Source organism: Phyllobates terribilis, unplaced genomic scaffold (assembly GCF_046119375.1).
Source record: "Phyllobates terribilis strain yellow unplaced genomic scaffold, ASM4611937v1 Scaffold_3__8_contigs__length_932513732, whole genome shotgun sequence".
Classification (NCBI taxonomy): Eukaryota; Metazoa; Chordata; class Amphibia; order Anura; family Dendrobatidae; genus Phyllobates; species Phyllobates terribilis.
The window spans coordinates 208037684-208058496 of record NW_027362763.1 but is presented as its reverse complement, the minus strand read 5'-3'; positions in this window follow the sequence as shown (position 1 = coordinate 208058496).

Here is a 20813-nt window from a genome sequence, read left to right as displayed (position 1 = left end):
TCTTTCGGCCTCGAACAGACGGTCTCGTCATTCTCCTTCCCCCAACCCCCAAGGAGGACACAAAAGGAGCAAAGCACAGGCAGCGGCTGGGGCAAATGAAGGAGAGGGAGAAGGGTTTATGAATGAAATGTCACTAAGGGGAAAAAATCCTGGGCGGCCGGGGAGAGTCAGCCTGGGACTGAGCTCGCAACACCCCGTCTCACTCCGTAAATCGGAAACATTGAAATGGAATTGTAAAATATTTAGTATAGCGTGTGTTGCTTTTACGTCAAACAGATGGGTATAGTGTGTGTTGCTTTTACGTCCAACAGCTGGTATATAAAAACATAGTAGGTATATAAAAACATGCGTGTATTCTTATGCAACGTTGTGTAAAAATTTCAAAGCAATCGGTGAAGAAGTTTCAGAAATTTAAGATTTTGAACAAATGAACATTTACATTTTTATTTAGATAGATTATTATTTTATCATCTATATTCAGCAAAATATCTCACCTTCAAACCAGACCATGGACTAGTGATGAGGCTGAGCAGAAAATGATCCACAGAATAGAAACACAGATATTCAGGCCACAGAGAAGTCAACTCAGGCTGTGTGCCCACGATGCGTTTTTTAAGCATTTCCGCAGCGGCAATTCCGCTGCAGAAACACTTAAAAAACGCACGGTAGAAGGTCTGCAATGTTCCCCAATGATAAAATCAGCATGTGCTATGCACATGCTGCGGAAATTTCCGCTGCGGATTATCATTGCGTAAAAAAACGCAGCACTACCAATTATTTTGCGGAAGTGCTGCGTTTTAGCCGCCATTGACTTGCATTGGAACGCATGGATTACGCATCACTGCATCTGTACATGCACATTCCATGCGTTTCAATGTGCGGATGGTACCCGGGTCTGGAGGAGAGGAGACTCTCCTCCAGACCCGGGTACCATAGAACATGTAAAAAAGAGAATAAAATAAAAAATAAATATTATACTTACCTTCTGATAGCCCCCGGTGTCCATGTCTTCACTTGCCGGCAGATCGCGGTGGACTGAAGGACCTGCGCTGACGTTATTTAGTCATGTGACGACAGGTCCTTCAGTGTACCGCGAGCTGCCAGCAATCCAGGACGGAGCGAATAACGACTGCGGGGGCCTTCAGAAGGTAAGTATAGATTTATTTTTTTATTTTTTACCATTCTTTCGGTCACAGTATATAAATCCATGCCGTTTGCATGAATTTATATAGTGTGACCAAGTTGTCAAGCACTTTCTAAGTGAAGCTAAAATTGCTTGGAAAGCGCTTGTCAACCCGCATGCGGAAATGCATGTGAAGAATGCTTCACATCTGCATGTCCCTGGCAGGAAAAACGCATGTACAATCCGCATGTACAATCCACATGTACAATCCACTTTTGTTTTTTCTGCCAGGGAGATACAGAAACGCTCAGGAAAAAATCCGGAGCATTTCTGCATCGTGGACACATAGCCTCATACATATTCTAGGAAGCTGAATTTCAGTTTGCATTTTTGCTTTATATTTTCAATTATAGTTCGTCATAATGTGAGAATGTGTAAGCAATCATCATAAAGCAGAGTCTTTAACATTCACTGTGCAAACAACACTTTTACTCTGTGTGATACCTGTGAGCTGAAGAGGAATTTGGGTATTATGGTTCAAATGCTAAGTAAAATCCTTAAGGGATATCCAGGAGCTTAGCAGTAGCAGAAGTCCGAAGGGACCTGTTTCTTGATGCAGAATGATGATAGATGAATATTTCCAGTGTTATTTAGGTCATGGCCTGGTGTGCTAAGCCGAGTCCGTGGTACATGCTACTATATAAACATAGCATGATACAAGAAAAACAAACAGAAGAGTTACTAATTATGTTAATGTCGGCTATAAATTTACAGGGTTCAGAAGTGTCACGGAAAGTGGATGATGTCTATTACCCCACCTAGCATTCATATATTTAAGTATGTGCACACAGATATTTTTGAGGAGCTTTTTAAGAGCAGGTTGGCCTCAAAAACATCTGAAAAATGGCTTAAAAATGATTGAAAGTCTATTCCTATTCATTTCTATTGTAAAACCACTTTGCTGTTCATATGTTCAGTCTGTTCAGCAATTTTTTTATTTGTTCAGATTTTGAAAAATGCCTGGTGGGGAAAAAAGAAAGCTGTGTCACTTTTGTGAAGTAGCTACTGGTGGATTCCACTCTAAACTAGGTACAAGTCCAATCAAAACGCTACAAAACATGCTTCAGGAAAAAAACATCTTCCAAGTCACTTTAAAAACTCTTCAAACCCACATTAGGAAATGAAAAATCCTTCTAAAAACTTTGCAAAGAAGGAGAGTATCTTGAAGTGGTTTCCACTAGAAAACTCATCATTTTTGACCATCTCAGTAAAGCACCATGTATTCAAACCCTAAATCTCCTTCACTGAGGCCCCCTTCACACGTCCGTTTTTTTGGTCCGTTTTTTAAGGACCACAAATACGGACACATGCACAGCCATTCTTTTCTATGGTGGTGCACACGTGTCAGGTTTTTCACACGGACCATGTGTCCGTGTGAAAAAAACACAGACATGTCCTTTTTTTTCTGGCAGTACGGAGGAAATGTTTGCCACACATGTGGATGACACATGAATGACATCCGTGTGAAACGTGGACGAGGGACGGACACAGGACGAGGGGTACAGCAACAATCCGCAGACACACACAAAGATTAGATAATATAATATGAATATTTACTAACCAGTTTATAAAAACAAAGGAAAGGATGGTAGGTAAACAGTGTATAAGTAACAAATATAATGACAGCAGTTACTCTGAATAACACCGAATAAGAGTATACGCAGGTACACTTAAACAGAATTAAGAGTTATATGCAAGCAAAATACAGTGAACCCTTTCTATGCAGAAATCAATAAAACAACAGTGTTGTGCCAGCACTTTAGTAATCGCCTGCTCAGAGCAGTTTTTGACGTGTCTCTTACAGAAGAGGCCTTTTCTGCTAACTAACTGGACCTCTATAAGGCTATTTATATATGCACGTATACTGTATATTCAGATGTAAGATGCTACCGCTACATCCTGAGATTGAAATAGAAGGGTCCTTGCTGGGCTGAGTCCTGAATAATCAGAAAAAGCCATCTTGAAGCTCTTAGGGAATGCTAATCTCTCCAATGCATGGCTTCCCTATGTCCTTAGAAATAGGGCCTCATGTGGCCTAGCCTAAGATGCTGTGTTCTTGGTTGTCTTTACCAAGTCGGCTCATGTCAACCCGAACAACGCCTCTCAGAGTCACCAAAAACAGATCCCAACTCACACACTCTATCCAGACCTTTCTCCAAGGATGCGCAGCTTCACTTCAACTGCCCACCAAACGCCAAATCCCCGTACTCCAACTCCAACCTCTCGTCGCTGCCCTCTACTGGAAAGATCATATATTACATCACAAATCTCCCAACAATACAGTAAACTGTGAATAACACTTACATGTGTGACATCTGTTTGACACGTAACGGACTGAAATGCTCCAGCAGCCGGGAAAAGCAGTACAGTTAGCGTTTTTCCCAGAATAGAATCATAGAATCATAGAATGTTAGCGTTGGAGGGGATTTCCAGGGTCAACTGGTCCAACCCCCTGCTTAATGCAAGATTCACTAAACCATCTCAGACAGATGTCAGTCCTGCCTCTGTTTGAAGAGTTCCATTGAAGGAGAACTCACCACCTTTCGTGGCCGCCTATTCCACTCATTGATCACCCTCACTGTAAAAAAGTTTTTTTCTAATATCTAATCTTTATCTTCTCCCTTTCAGTTTCATTACATTGCTTCTTGTGTTCCCATGTGCAAATGAGAATAAGGATGATCCCTCTACAGTGTGACAGCCCTTCAGATATTTGTAGACAGCTATTAAGTCTCCTCTCAGTCTGGGGTTAGTAATGGAGAGGCATCAGTCAGATACCCCTATTACTAACCCTGTAAGTAAAAATCATTAAACACACACACAGAAAAGTCCTTTATTTTAAAGTAAAAACCCAGACACTGTCTTTCACCTATTTATTTCCCAAAAAAACACCTCCGCGCCCACTAATTATTTCCAAACAAACACACCCTATAAAGCACATTTAGGTGCTTCATAGGAATTAGAGCAACGTGGAAAGAAAAAAATTACATTTTACATTTTTCCCACAAAAATGTTGCTTTAACCCCAAATTTTTCATTTTTACAAAAGGTAACAGAAGAAAATGGACCATACAATTTGTTGTGCAATTTCTCCTGAGTACACCAATAACCTATATATGGTGGAAAACGATAGTTTAGGCGCCCAGCAAGGTTTGGAACACAAGGAGCAGCCTTTGACTTTTGGAGCCCAAAATTGGCTGGAATAGATAGCAGACCCTTGTTGTGTTTGCAAAGCCCCTGATGTGCCTAAACAATGGAAATCCTCATAATTGACTCCATTTTCGAAACTACACACCTCAAGGAAATTAACTAGAGGAGTGGTGAGAACACTGAACCCACAGGTGCTTCACAGAATTTTATAACATTGAGCTGTGAAAATAACATGAAAAATAGAAAAAATAATGGTTTAAAAAACTAAACTATTACATATCCAATATATGGGACAATCTCCCTATTAATTCACTGATAATCCTCCCTTACCTGACTGCAGAGGTTTTCACCCTAATGGATATGATGTGGCGCTCCGGGATAGGTAATAGTTTTTTTAATCATTATTTTTTCTATTTTTCACATTTGCAGTGACAGTTTGTATTTTAAACAATTGAAATAAAGAGATAGTTTTTAAGGGTACTTTTTTTAAACATCACAAATCAGCAAATAACATGGACGTGTATGGTGTCACTGTAATCGTGACAACCCATACCACACAGTGAAGTCATGTTAACAGGTAGCATAAATGCTGAGCTTTTCCATTGCTTTTTTCTGCAGGTGTCTGCTGCACCACACAACGCAATAACAATCTTCTCTGATTATTGTATTTTTGCTGTGTTTCTTTTATGCGTTTTCCCCCTTGTGTTTTTGGTGCAGATATGAAGCTGCGGTTTTAGTGCTTTTGTAATAAAACAGAAAAGCTTTGATTCTGCATTTAAAAATTCAGCAACGTCTCTTTTTTACATTTTTTTTAAGCTCCACAAAGAAGCCTATAGTCTTTAGAAGCACCGAGGGCAGGAGTTTTCCTGAAATCACATCCCTTTGCTTGGATATTTAGGCCATGTTCACATGTAGCATAAATGCTGCGGGTTTTCTGCTGCTTTTTTTGCACTGAAATTCTGCTGTGTTTAACTGTCTAAGCAAAGTAGATGTGATTTAATGAGTACTGTGCGTCTAAAGAACTGTGCAGTTTTGGTACATTTTTTTTTCTCTAGAGGCCTCTACAGTACAGACCAAAAGTTTGGACACACCTTCTCATTTAAAGATTTTTCTGTATTTTCATGACTTTGAAAATTGTACATTCACACTGAAGGCATCAAAACTATGAATTAACACATGTGGAATTATATACTTAACAAAAAAGTGTGAAACAACTGAAAATATGTCTTATATTCTAGGTTCTTCAAAGTAGCCACCTTTTGCTTTGATGACTGCTTTGCACACTCTTGGCATTCTCTTGATGAGGTCCCAAATAGAGACGCGCATGATGCACAGATGACATTGCACAGCCCGGACTTTATCAAAAGCCAGAAGCTAAGAGATTCACGGCCTCCCATCCAGACGCCAGGTAGCCCTGACCTGGATGCTGAACTAGATTCACATGAATCGACTGGCTAATCTCTTTTTTGGTCTACGCTTTGCAGTCTCGGCCTCTCCTGAATGTCATTTACTCCCAGCACCTTCTGACATCTCCTCCTGCCAGAGTAGAAAGAAGCGGTAAATGGGTGTAGCTTGGGTGTGGCTATGGTAGTGGTCAAAATTTGCCACGACGCACTATGCGTCACCCATGCTTTGTCCGTCTTCTTGTTCTTCATAAGTTGGGAAGAATGACTGATCCATCCATTTGTTCATTCAGACAGTAGCACAGCTTCATCTAGTGTGATTGTATCATAGTGTTAGCCCATCACAATTCAGCCTCTGATAATACTGCGGTCTCTGATGTGACAGGAGGCCCTGTGGGGCTTCAGACATGGCAATCTTGGTACTACTTGCAAACCTCTATCTTTACCTTTGCTAATGCCAATGTTAGCCACTGTAATTTATTACAAATGTAGTGCATCTCTGTGTATTATTTATACATTTATGGGTACTTCTTTAATTGTGGCTGAGATACAAAAATAACCCTTCACTGGCACTCATACAGGAAATCACGTGGTTGAGATTTGCCAGCTATTTCCAAATGTAGAGTTTGCTATATTGTTCAGTACGTGTTGAAGAATAAGACACACCATGGGTCACTGTATTTTAGAAATGTTTGTGCAGTATATTATAACTATTGATGTAGGATTCCAGTGTAGTAGAACAGCACAGCATTATTACTTAAGCAGCTGAATGGTACTTTTAGGCAATATGTAACACAGCAAATGGGGTAGAAGTCATTGGTGTAACTTGTAGCTTCTGGACCATGATACAAAATCTGTAACATGGCTCCCTCAACTATCCTACATTATATTTAGTTCCAGTATGTCACCTACATCAGCCCATCCTGTGTTATCATGCCCTAACAGGTCACATGGATGTCTGGGTGCGGGGTCCCCCTTTTTGAGCCTAGCTTAGTTTGGTTTAGCCCTTCTATATATTATAATGACTGCCATCTTCTGGTTTGCTGTAGCTTGACCTGGCAAAATGCGCTATTGGTAAGTGGCTCTAATATATAAGGGTTTGTCTGTGATGAGACTACCGATAATCTAAATACCATCTTGGCATTCTAAGAATGATAATTGCAGAATCCTTCTATGCACTGATGTGTGCTTATATGTGGTGCAAAAATGTTGACATTCTACTGTATGAAAGGAAGTATAGGTGCCATCAACACCTCTGTATCTAGAAGGAATGTTTCATCATAAGCCGCTTATGACGAAAGAAGTAAAACTGGCTTGTTCTGTAATTCAAGAGTCATGAAACGGAAGAGAAGCACAAACCTTGGTCCAATGTTCTCACTGATTTAGTATAGCAGTAAAATACACTTAGACCACTGCCCCACTATCATTATTTGGTCAGTATTCTGTCAGTATATTTTCTCAGGAGTGGGAGCCAAAACCAGGTGAGGAACAATCAGAGAAATGGTATAATAGAAACAAGTCACCAATTCTGCATTTATCACCCACTCCTGGTTTTGTATCCCACTCATGAGAAAAAATACTGGCGAAATACTGATAGTGGGGCCGTGGCCTTAACCTGGCACTAACTGATCTATAGTCTGCTTACATTATCTCACATTGTATCTACTACATTCATTGTCTTTTGGAAAACACAAAAGTGTCTATCGGCCATTAAAGAACAAATGATGAACCGAAATACTGCCCTATTCATTTATTTTACTCACTTATACAGTATAGCTCCATTAATTACACAGACATCATCATCTCCCCACAATCTAGATTCCCTATCATTAGGTCTTTGGAGTATGGTAGGAAACCCACACAAACACAGGGGGTACATACAGATGTTTTCCTTGGTGGGATTTGAACCCAGGACCTCAGTGCTGCAAGGCTGCAGTGCTAATCACTGAGCCACCATTCTGTGTATTTTGTTGTTGTGTCCAGAGGTAGCACTGCAGCGGATGTCCAAGAATTGTCCCTAAAAAATGCAACATGGCTGACGTACTGGTTCTCACAGTACTTCCCCTGTGTTTCCCCAAGGCCGTTTAATTCAGTCACCAAGACTTTACTCTGCATTGATGAGAGGCAAACACTGCGGATGAGTTTCTGGCTTGGCATTTATCTCTGGTCATGTTGCAAGGCTCGTTAGGACATTGACATACAATTGCTTCTCAGTAAATAAGAATATCATCAAAAAAGTTAATTTATTTCAGTTTTTCAATACAAAAAGTGAAACTCATATTATATAGAGGTATTACAAACAGAGTGATCTATTTCAAGTGTTTATTTCTGTTAATGTTGATGATTATAGCTTACAGCCAATGAAAACACAAAAATCATTATCTCAGTTAATTAGAATAATTAACAAAAAAACATCTGCAATGGCTTCTAAAGCATTTAAAAGGGTCTCTGAGTCTGTTTCAGTAGGCTCCACAATCATGGGGAAAACTGATGACTTGACAGATGTCCAGAAGGCAGTCATTGACACACTCCACAAGGAGGGTAAGCCACAAAAGGTCATTGCTAAAGAAGCTGGCTGTTCACAGAGTGCTGTATCCAAGCATACTAAAGGAAAGTTGAGTGGAAGGAAAAATTGTGGTAGAAAAAGGTGCACAAGCAACCGGGATAACCGCAGCCTTGAAAGGATTGTTAATAAAAGGCCATTCAAAATTTTGGGGGAGATTCACAAGGAGGGGACTGCTGCTTGAGTCATTGCTTCAAGAGCCACCACACGCAGACGTATCCAGGACATGAGCTACAAGTGTCGCATTCCTTGGGTCAAGCCACTCATGACCAATAGACAACGCCATAAATGTCTTACCTGGGCCAAGGAGAAAAAGACCTGGACTGTTGCTCAGTGGTCCAAGGTGTTGTTTTCAGATGAAAGTAAATTTTGCATTTCATTTGGAAATCAAGGTCCCAGAGTCTGGAGGAAGAGTGGAGAGGCACAGAATGCAAGCTGCTTGAGGTCTAGTGTGAAGTTTACACAATCAGTGATGGTTTGGGGAGCCATGTCATCTGCTGGTGTAGGTCCACTGTGTTTTATCAAGACTAGTGTTGAGCGAGCATGCTCGACACTGCTTGGTACTTTCCCGAGCATCTCACTACTCGGGATGTTCGGCGAGCACCGAGCATTTCCGGGTTACTCGGGCGGGAGCTCGGGTCTCCGCCCTGCACGTTTGGCGCTCTTTACAGAGCCTATGAACATGCAGGGATTGCCAGCCAGTCACTGTAATGCCGCAGCCATGTTGTTTGTGGGCATTACAGTGATTGGCTGGCCACACAGCGTCACCTCGAGTATTTAAAACCGGGCGCCGCCATCTTGGACACAGTCGCCCGGGATCAGACAGTGTAGGGAGAGTGCTGCTGAGTTAGGGAGAGATATATAGTGCGAAATAGGTAGTGTAGGGTCTCTAAAGCCTGCCAAATCAAACAAACAGTCCTTCTCAGGAATAATATCCATCCCAGATATCAGGCAGACAGGCAGGCTGTATAGGAGACACAGTGGTTATACCAGCAAACACTGCATTACAGTCCTCTGTGCTCCTGTTGGTCAAATTGCTAGACTTATCCCCCGGTCTCAGGGGCCAGGAAAAATCCTTTTTTTTTTCATCTAAATCCTGTATTTTTTTTTTCCCTCAGTCAGACTGTACAAATACGCGTCTTATTAACCTTTTGGTATTTCCCCCCCCCCCCCAAAAAAAAATTGAGTGTGTCTGTGACTGTTCAGACACCAATATATCTGTTTAAAAGAGTCTGGTGTAGGCCAGAGAAATAGAACTGTGGTTTTGCAGTTCCACGGGTCAAATCTCTGTATTATCCTGCTTTTGCCATTTTTTCCGTAAAAAAAAAACTGTAATTGTGTCTCACTGACTGTTCAGACACAAATATATCTGTTTAAAAGAGTCTGGAGTAGGCCAGAGAAATAGAACTGTGGTTTTGCAGTTCCACGGGTCAAATCTCTGCATTATCCTGCTTTTGGCATTTTTTGCCGTAAAAAAAAACTGTAATAGTGTCTCCCTGACTGTTCAGACACCAATATATCTGTTTAAAAGAGTCTGGTGTAGACCAGAGAAATAAAACTGTGGTTTTGCAGTTCCATGGGTCAAATCTCTGTATTATCCTGATTTTGGCATTTTTTGCCGTAAAAAAAAACAGTAATAGTGTCTCCCTGACTGTTCAGACACAAATATATCTGTTTAAAACAGTCTGATGTAGGCCAGAGAAATAGAACTGTGGTTTTGCAGTTCCACGGGTCAAATCTCTGTATTATGCTGCTTTTGGCATTTTTTGCCATAAAAAAACTGTAATAGTATCTCCCTGACTGTTCAGACACAAATATATCTGTTTAAAAGAGTCTAGTGTAGGCCAGAGAAATAGAACTGTGGTTTTCCTCTTCCACGGTTCTAATCTCCTTTTTATTACCCTTTTTCCATTGATAGTGTGAGTGTAAGCTATTTTACTTCATTTACAATGGGCAAGGCGCGTGGCAAGGAACGTGGAACTGGACGTTCTGGTGATGGTGCGTGTAGAGGACGGGGCCGTGGCCAAGGTGAAAATGTTCCACAACCAACAGCCACATCTTCTCGCTCCCACTTCTTGACCGAATTACTAGGGAAGCACACTACAACACCAGTATTGCAAACTGATCAGTGTGAACAGGTTATTAATTGGATAGCCAATAATACTTCCAGTTACCTGGGCACCACCACCTCCGGTCTGTCTTCCACACGGTCAAGTTTTAGTAGCCATGAGTCTTGACCGCATACTCCTCCTCACCCTGATGCTCCTTCCTCCCACCATGCCGAGTGTTGTCAGACAGCAACTGATCCCACACTTGGACACTCTGAAGAGCTGTTCACTGGTCCATTTCCACATTTGTGCCCCTCGCCTGCTCCGCTTGAAGTGGTGGAAGAGGAGATCCCACATAGCGATGCCCAAATATTTGAACAGCCACAACCAGAGGAAGTCGAAGTTGGCAATTTGTCACAAGAGGTGGACGATGACGAGACACAATTGCCACGAAGTGAGGAGGAGGATCGTGGTGCACAAGTGGATGAGTAGGAGGTGGTGGATGATCTAGTAACTGACCCAACGTGGCAGGAGGACACGCAGAGCGAGGCCAGCAGCACACAAGGGGAGGGAGGAAGAGTACCCCAACAGACAGGAAGAAGCAGTGTGGTGGCCGCACACAGAAGGCGGACAACAGTTCCCCGTAACACCAACACGAGGGACTTGCCAGTACAACCGGTAGGCCTTCCAGAGTCTGGAATTTTTTTAAAGACTCTGCTGATAACCCCAAAAAGGCCATTTGTACCACCTGCCATGCCAGCATGCCAGCATCAGCAGGGGTGACAAAACTACCAGCCTGACCACCACCAGCATGATCAGGCACATGGCAGCAAAGCACCCGACTTTGTGGGGCGAACCCCAGGGTCCACGACCAGTGTCAGTGGGTGTCACCACTGCTTCTTCCGCTGTTGTGCATGTGATGGAACCCCCTGTTGTGCGTGCAAGGCAATCCCCTGTCCATACTGCATGCAAAGATGTCCCCTACTCTCAGTCTTCACTTGTTATGGCAGTTTCTCAAGAAACAGCATCAACGTCCACGTCCACATCCCACCGCAGCGTTCAATTGTCCATATCCCAGAGCTTTGAACGAAAGCGCAAATTCGCAGCCAATGCTCCACAGGCCACAGTCCTAAATTCGCACATTTCACGACTGCTTGGTTGGAAATGCTGCCTTTTAGGCTGGTGGAGACGGAATCCTTCCGCAATCTTATGGCGGTGGCCGTCCCTCGGTACTCGGCCCTCAGCCGACACTATTTTGCCCGGTGTGCCATCCCCGCACTACACAAGCACGTGTCCCAAAACATCTGCCGTGCCCTCAACAACGCAGTTACTGGGAGAGTCCACCTGACAACGGATACGTGGACAAGTGCTTGTGGCCAGGGAGGGTACATCTCCCTGACGGCACACTGGGTAAACATAGTGGAAGCCGGGACCCAGTCGGACCTTGGGACGGAACACATCCTCCCCACACCGAGGATTGCAGGCCCTATGTCAGTCAGAGTTTCCCCCACAGTGTACAGCTCCTGCGCATCATCCTCCTCCTCCTCCTCATGTTCAGCCTCCATCTCAGATATCACCACATCAGTTACAAGCTGGAAGCACTGCAGTACTGCCTCAGCCAAGCGGCAACAGGCTGTGCTGAAACTCATAAGCTTAGGTGATAAACCTCACACTGCTTGTGAGTTGTGGACAGCTGTGAAAGAGCAGGCAGAGACCGCTGAACCTACATCCAGGCATGGTCGTGTGTGACAATGGCCGTAACCTGGTGGTGGCACTGAGGTGAGGCGAGATCACACACGTACCATGCCTGGCTCATGTGCTTAACCTCGTGGTTCAGCGGTTTCTTAAATCGTACCCCGAGTTGCCAGATCTGCTCGTCAAAGTACGCCGCCTGTCAGCTCATTTTTGGAAGTCGGCTACAGCTTCCACCGCCCTTGCTGTGTTGCAGCGTTTGCAGCTTCCGTCACACGAACTGGTGTGTGATGTCCCCACACGTTGGAACTCTACCCTCCACATGTTGCAAAGGATTTGTGAGCAGAAGAGAGCAGTTGTGGAGTACCAGCTGCAACAAGGCCATCGATATTCAGGTCAGACTCCACACATAAGACATCAGGAGTGGACCTGGATGTCTGACATATGTACCATCCTGACAAACTTTGAGGAGTCCACCAAGATTTTGAGTGGCGATGACGCCATCATTAGTGTCAGCATCCCACTTGTCTGTCTTTTGCAACGCTCTCTGCAGAGAATTGAAGAGGAGGCATTGCAGCCAGCGTATGATGAGATGGATCAAGAAGCCGTAATAGGCGATTGCACACAGCCCAGCCTCATCTCATCCCAACGTGCATTGGGGGACAATGAGGGAGAGGAGGAGGAGGAGGAAGAACAGGAGCTGGTATCATGCACTGTAGACGGTAGTACCTGTACAACTGTCATACAGTCGGTTCAGCGTGGGTGGCCTGAGGACAGGGGGGAGGTGGAGGAGGAGGAGGAGGAGAGCATGGTCAGTCGTCATCTTGGTGAGGACACGGAAGTCTTGCCCGTTACCAGTCTGGCACGCATGGCTGACTTTGTTTTACGCTGTCTTAACCGTGACCCTCGCGTTGTCAAAATGTTGGGTGACAGTAATTACTGGTTGGTGACACTTTTAGACCCCCGCTACAAGGAGAACTTTCACTCTCTTATTCCTGAGGTGGAGAGGTCTACAAAAATGTGGCAGTACCAGAAGGCCATTGCTGCAGAACTGTTAAAAAAATTCCCATCTGAACACGCTAGCGGCAGAGGTCACAGTTCGTTGACCAACCAAGGCGTACAGGCGAGAGAGACGCAACTCCAATCCAGCAGAGGCAGGGGAACACTGTCAACATTCTGGGACAGTTTTCTGAGACCAGCCCAGCTTACAGGCCCTGAGGCGCGGGGTACTCTCACAAGGAGTGGAAAGTTTCAAAAGATCGTGAGGGAGTACCTTGCCGACCGTACCAGCTTCCTCTGTGATTCCTCTGTGCCTTTTAATTATTGGGTATCCAAGCTGGACACTTGGAATGAACTCGCTCTGTACGCCTCGGAGGTCCTGGCCGGCCCTGCCGCTAGCGTGTTATCGGAGTGTGTTTTTAGTGCCGCTGGAGGAATTATAACTGATAAGCGCACTCGCCTGTCAACTGACAATGCTGACAAGCTGACCCTTATCAAAATGAACAAGGGCTGGATTGGGCCAGACTTCTCATCACCACCAAATGACAGCAGAGTAACATAAAGTCAAATCCACTGTGTTATTTCAGGAGCTGTAATCCCATGCACCGCTTCACACCCACACATGGGTATACGCTTCCTCATTTCGGCTGTACTTTTCTCTTCTCCTTATCCTCAGCCTCCACCTCCACTATACCACCATGGTGACCGTGGTCCGTGTTGTCAGCATTGCAAGTTCCTCCTTCCTAATTTTTGGCAGCTTTTGCTTGGAAGACATAGGCAAGACTATGGGAGACCCACTCCCCAATAACGGGAATAATGTTTTTAATATGCTGTATTGCATGGCTCTTGTAAGGGGCATGAAAACCGTCTTGTTAAGCTACTCTGAACTCCACGTCTCTTCCAAGGGGCATTAAAACTGTCTTGTTAAGCTACTGCGACCTGCACCACTTTTCCAAGGGGCATTAATACTGTCTTGTTAAGCTAATGCGACCTCCACCACTTTTCCAAGGGGCATTGATATTGTCTTTTTATTCCACTGCGACCTCCACCATTCTTCCAAGGGGCATTAAAACCGTCTTGTTAAGCTACTGCGACCTCCACGCCTCTTCCACTGGGGGAAGTTGACAGGAGAAATAGGGGCGGCTGGGGACCGTTTATGGACACCCGGCCGCCCCCTGGCGGCTGGGGACCGTGTGTGGACACCCGGCCGCGGGGCGACTGGGGACCGAGTATGGACACCCGGCCGCCCCCTGGTGGCTGGGGACCGAGCATGGACACCCGGCCGCCGGGCGGCTGGGGACTGAGTATGGATTCCTCGCTGCCACAGCAGCCATGAGGTAGTGGCCAGCTTTGGCCTCCTCCAAACTAAAAGGCCCAATTTCAAGTGCAAGCAAGCAGTATGGTATTGCAACCTGGGGGTGGGTGGGTGGTTGGCTGCATACTTGCGCTTGCATTGCAAGGAATGGGGGAGGTACAATTGAACACTGCCCTGGGACAAGGACTTGCACGGGGTTAGTTTCAAGTCTGCATCTTCTGATGCGGCAAGGATCACTTCTGATGGGCACACTTTTAGGCAGTGACCTGGGTGTCAGAGATGCTTCCAGGGGTCTTCCCCATTGTCCCCATGTCTTTTCAGCCCTGTATGCATGTGTCACACAGCACATGGCCAGATAAGATTGTAAAATGTTAAAATGACATTTCCCGGTGAATGCATTTTTCACGGTTGAAAGCAATACAAGAGTGCAAAAACGCATAAAAAATGTTACTTGTGAACATAGCCCAAGGTGTGGAGGAGTATTTTTGTTTTTGGTTATTTATTTTACCTTATACACAAGTCTTTACCCTGGAAAGGAACTTCCTTAACATATTTCACTGGAAAACCGTTTCAGTTTTGCTTTTGAATGTTTTATTGTGAGCCCGTAAAAGTGACTTAATACCTCTGACCACGTTGTTGACAACAGTGGCCTGGGGCTCAGAAATGCTTCCTGGGACGATCACCATTCTGTCCCCATGTCATTTGAACACTGTCACTATCGTTTTGGGCACTTTTTAGGCTTTCTACAGACTGCCAGGGGTGGCGCCGCAAAAATGCTCGGGTCTCCCATAGACTAACATTGGGCTCGTTAGAAACATTACTATGGCAGTAATCCCATGGCCTAAGTTTTTATGCCACAATGGATCTGCATCTACAAGTATTATATAAGTATTATGCTGAAAGTACAGAATGATTAAAGAGATAAACTTGAAGTTTTAATATTAATAATAATAATACAGTTATTTTTTTTTTTTTAAACTAACCCCTTCCAGAAGTTGTCCCAAAATGTAAACAATATTTACTAAATAGAAAATATCTATATTCTTGGAGTTTGGGTATTTTTGAATTTTTTTTTGTTTTTGTAAAAATGACAAAAAAAATTATTTTTATGAGATTGTTCAAAATGTCAAGCTCTATCTGTAAGAAAAAAATATAATTCAGTAGTGCAACTAATAACAGAGCTATAGCTATGGTACATACCATAGAAATCATCCAACAAGTTGATCCCTAATTCCTGAAATACCCAATACGGTGTTAAGTATAATAGTCATTTCTTCAAGACAAAAAATGCCTAATGCTTCCCCAACCCTCTGTATATTATCCTGTGCTAAAACGTCTTTGTCAACAGCTTGACACAGTGCTAAGACGTGAATATATCTGTTCTCACTCCAGAGACCATGAGAAAAATAATTTCACCATATAAATCCCTTTCCATTTACAAAGATTGGTGCCCGTATTACATTACAAAGTTTACACCATCGGCATTAAGTAAATCCCACCACGTAATTGCAGTCGGCAACCTTCAAAAATGCAGCCTTTCCCAAGACAACTACCTCTTGTCTAGGAGAAAAATGTGGAAAATGCCCAATTTTGTGAAAGAAAACAATTAAAAAAAGATCCATAGTCTGAATACCTAAAAATATAGATTGTCCATCGATCAGAAAAGCATGGTTATTGTTATATATGAAGTATTCACTTTTAGGAAGGAAGATGGGGAGACTAGATAGGGTTATACTTTACATGATGCCAGGACCACGTTCACACATTTTCTCAATATGTCCAGAGCGGCAGCACAACAAAAATAAATATGACGAAAAACACTTTGGATATCATGTAAAAATTGGCAAAGCAGTATTACATGCCAATGCTTTATGGAAGCCACTGACTATAGTTTTTCACAGAATATTGGGATGTAAAGGAAGAAGGTGCCCTAAATAAGTCGAAGGCTGGTGCCACACTGCCGTATATTCTCTCATGCGAGAGAATCAGGATGATTATGCTCATGAGAGGCAACGGGAGATTAGGGAGATAAATAAGTGGTTCAAGAACTGGTGTAGGAAGGAGGGATTTGGGTTCCTGGAGAACTGGGCCAGTAGGCTACAAACTCTACGCTAGGGACCGGCTGCACCTCAATGGGGAGGGTGCAGCTGTGCTGGGGGAGAAAATGGCTAGAAGGTTGGAGGAGTGTTTAAACTAGGGATTGGAGGGGAGGGTGTTCATTTTATAGGTGGGGAAGATAGTGCAGATAGTGACCTGGGCAAAAATAAAGAAATTGGGGGTGGGGTTAGAACAGCCAATAAAGTAAGAAGGAATAGAGGTACAGAGAGATACATAAAATGCATGTACACTAATGCCAGAAGCCTCACCAACAAAATGGAGGAATTAGAATTAATTTTGTTGGAAAATAATTATGACATGGTAGGGATATCTGAGACGTGGCTGGATGAGAGCCATGACTGGGCCGTTAATTTACAGGGCTATAGCCTGTTCAGAAATGACCGTACAAACAAGCGAGGGGCAAGTGTGTGTTTATATGAAAAATCATCCTTAAAACCCATCTTGCGGGAGGATATATGTGAATCTAATGGAAATGTAGAGTCCCTGTGGGTGGAGATAAGGGGAGGGGGAAAAAATAATAAATTACTGATAGGGGTTTATTATAAGTCTCCAAAAATAATGGAAGCAGCGAAGAATATCCTCGTAAAGCAAATAGATGAAGCAGCGACTCAAGGAGAAGTCATTATTATGGGGGACTTCAACTACCCTGAAATACATTGGTGGACAGAAACCTGTAGTTCAAGCAAAGGTAATAGGTTTTTGACAACTATGACAGACAATTACCTTTCACAACTGGTTCAGGACCCAACAAGAAGGGGGGCACTGCTAGACCTAATATTAACCAATAGGCCAGACCGCATATGAAATATACGAGTTGGGGGTCACTTGGGTAATAGTGATCACAAAATAATACGTTTTCATGTAACCTTTAATAAGATGTGTAGTAGAGGGGTTACAAGGACACTAAACTTCAGGAAGGCAAATTTCCAATGGTTGAGAGATGATCTTAGTGCAATAAACTGGGACGATATCCTGAGACATAAAGCTACACAAAGCAAATGGGAGACATTTATTAGCATCCTGAATAGGACCTGTGCACAATATATACCCTATGGGAATAAACATGCTAGAAATAGGAGGAAACCACTATGGCTAAATAGAGCTGTAAGGGGCGCAATAAGTGACAAAAAGAAAGCATTTAGAGAACTAAAGCAAGTAGGTAGTGATGAGGCATTAAATAAATATAGAAAATTAAATAAATTCTGTATAAACCAAATCAAGGCAGCAAAGATTGAGGCAGAGAGAATCATTGCCAGAGAAAGTAAAAATAACCCCAAAATATTCTTTAACTACATAAATAGAAAAAAACTAAAAAATGATAGTGTTGGCCCCCTTAAAGATAGTCTGGGTGAAATGGTGGATGAGGATGAGGAAAAAGCCAATATGTTAAATGATTTTTTTTCAACCATATTTACACAAGAAAATCGCATGACAGAAAACATGATTAGTGATAACAAAAATTCTCCATTAAATGTCACTTGCTTAACCCAGCAGGAAGTACGACAGCGTCTAAAAATCACTAAAGTTGACAAATCCCCGAGCCCGGATGGGATACACCCGCGAGTACTGCAGGAATTAAGTACCGTCATAGATAGACCATTATTTTTAATCTTTAAAGATTCCATAATAACAGGGTCTGTGTACCACAGGACTGGCGTATAGCAAATGTGGTGCCACTATTCAAAAAGGGGACAAAAACTGAACTTGGAAATTATAGGCCAATAAGCTAACCTCTCCTGTGGGTAAAATCCTGGAGGGTTTCCTAAGAGATGCTATACCAGAGTATCTGAAGAAGAATAACCTCATGACCCAATATCAACATGGGTTAACGAGGGACCGTTCCTGTCAAACTAATCTGATCAGTTTTTATGAGGAGGCAAGTTCCGGACTGGACCAAGGAAATGCAGTGGATGTTGTGTATATGGACTTTTCAAAAGCTTTTGATACGGTTCCACACTAAAGGTTGATACATAAAATGAGAACAATGGGGATAGGGGAAAATATATGTATGTGGGTTAAGAATTGGCTCAGTGCTAGGAAACAAAGGGTGGTTATTAATGGAAAACACTCAGACTGGGTCTCAGTTAACAGTGGGGTACCACAGGGGTCAGTATTGGGCCCTCTTCTTTTTAGCATATTTATTAATGACCTTGTAAGGGGCATACAGAGTAATATTTCAATATTTGCAGATGACACTAAACTCTGCAGGGTAATCAATACAGAGGAGGACAATTTTATATTACAGGAGGATCTATGTAAACTAGAAGCTTGGGTTGATAAATGGCAAATGAGCTTTAATGGGGATAAATGTAAGGTAATGCACTTGGGCAGAGGAAATAAAATGTATAATTATATGCTTAATTGTAAAACACTGGCAAAATTGTAACTGAAAAAGACCTTGGTGTATTGGTGGCCGACAAGCTCACGTTTAGTGGCCAGTGTCAGGCAGCTGCTGCAAAGGCAAATAAAATAATGGGATGCATTAAAAGAGGCATAGATGCTCATGAGGAAAACATAATTTTACCTCTATACAAGTCATTAGTGCGACCACACTTAGAATACTGTGTACAGTTCTGGTCTCCGGTGTATAAGAAAGACATAGCTGAACTAGAGAGGGTGCAGAGAAGAGCGACCAAGGTTATTAGAGGACTGGGGGGTCTGCAATACCAGGACAGGTTATTACACTTGGGGTTATTTACTGTGGAAAAAAGAAGGCTTAGGGGTGATCTTATTACTATATACAAGTATATGAGGGGACAGTACAAAGACCTTTCTACTGATCTTTTTACTCTGAGGCCAGAGACAGGGACAAGGGGGCATCTTCTACGTCTGGAGGAAAGAAGGTTTAATCATAATCACAGACGGGGATTCTTTACTGTAAGAGCAGTGAGACTATGGAATTCTCTGCCGCATGATGTTGTAATGAGTGATTCACTATTAAAATTTAAGAAGGGCATGGATGCCTTTCTTGAAAAGTATAATATTACAGGTTATATATACTAGATTCCTTGATAGGGCGTTGATCCAGGGAACTAGTCTGATTGTCGTATGGAGTCGGGAAGGAAGACATAAGAGAATCGCAGCACAGGTGAGGAAAAGATGGAGAACTTAACTTCTCCATCTTCTCCATTGTCTCTGTGCGTGGTACATCGGACTGCAACAATGAAAGAAAAGAAACATGCCATGTATACAGGGATCACCATAAAAATATTAATAATACTTTATTGGTACAAAATAGCCAAAGGACATTTAAAAAGGTCAAAAAATGATACGTGACAAACATCAACCCCCAATAGGGTTTAACCCAGCTGACAGAGGACACACTAGTTAATATAGAAATATTGAATAAAACAATTCAAAAAGAGTTTAATTATAGGACCTATTAGTAAGATATAAGCATATATGGTCAGCACCAGTGTATTAAAGGACAACAAATGTTGTGACTAATTATGAGATGAAAGTGCAAATGTGCAAATAAAGCTGGCAAATAATTTAAGCATCAATATGACCCAGCAATGTGCTGTGGAGAAAGAATGAATAATAAAATAGTATGTATGTCAAATGGGGGTAAGATGCTAATCAACAAATAAATAGTGTTGAGCGAGCATGCTCGACACTGCTCGGTACTCGCCCGAGCATCACGCTACTCGGGATGTTCGGCGAGCACCGAGCATTTCCGGATTACTCGGGCAGGAGCTCGGGTCTCCGCCCTGCATGTTTGGTGCTCTTTACAGAGCCAGTGAACATGCAGGGATTGCCAGCCAGTCACTGTAATGCCGCAGCCATGTTTTTTGTGGGCATTACAGTGATTGGCTAGCCGCACAGCGTCACCTCGAGAATTTAAAACCGGGCGCCGCCATCTTGGACACAGACGCTCCGGATCAGACAGTGTAGGGACAGCGCTGCTGAGATAGGGAGAGATTTTTCCTGCAAAATAGTTAGTGTAGGGTCTGTAAAGGCCGCCAGAACAAACAAACAGTCCTTCTCAGGACTAATATCCATCCCAGATATCAGGCAGGCAGGCAGGTAGGCTGTATAGGAGACGCAGTGGTTATACCAGCAAACGCTGCATTACAGTCCTGTGTGCTCCTGTTTCTGAAATTGCTGGACTTAGCTGCAGGTCTCTGGGGCCAGTAAAAATCCTTTTTTTTCATCTAAATCCTCCTTTTTTTTCCTCCTACACACTGTACAAATACCCGTCTTATTAACCTATTGGTGTGTTCCCCCCCCCCCCAAAAAAAAGTGTGTCTCTGATTTTTCAGACACAAATATATCTGTTGAAAAGAGTCAGGTATAGGCCCCAGAAACAGAAGTGTGGTTTTGCAGTTCCACGGGTAAAATCTCTG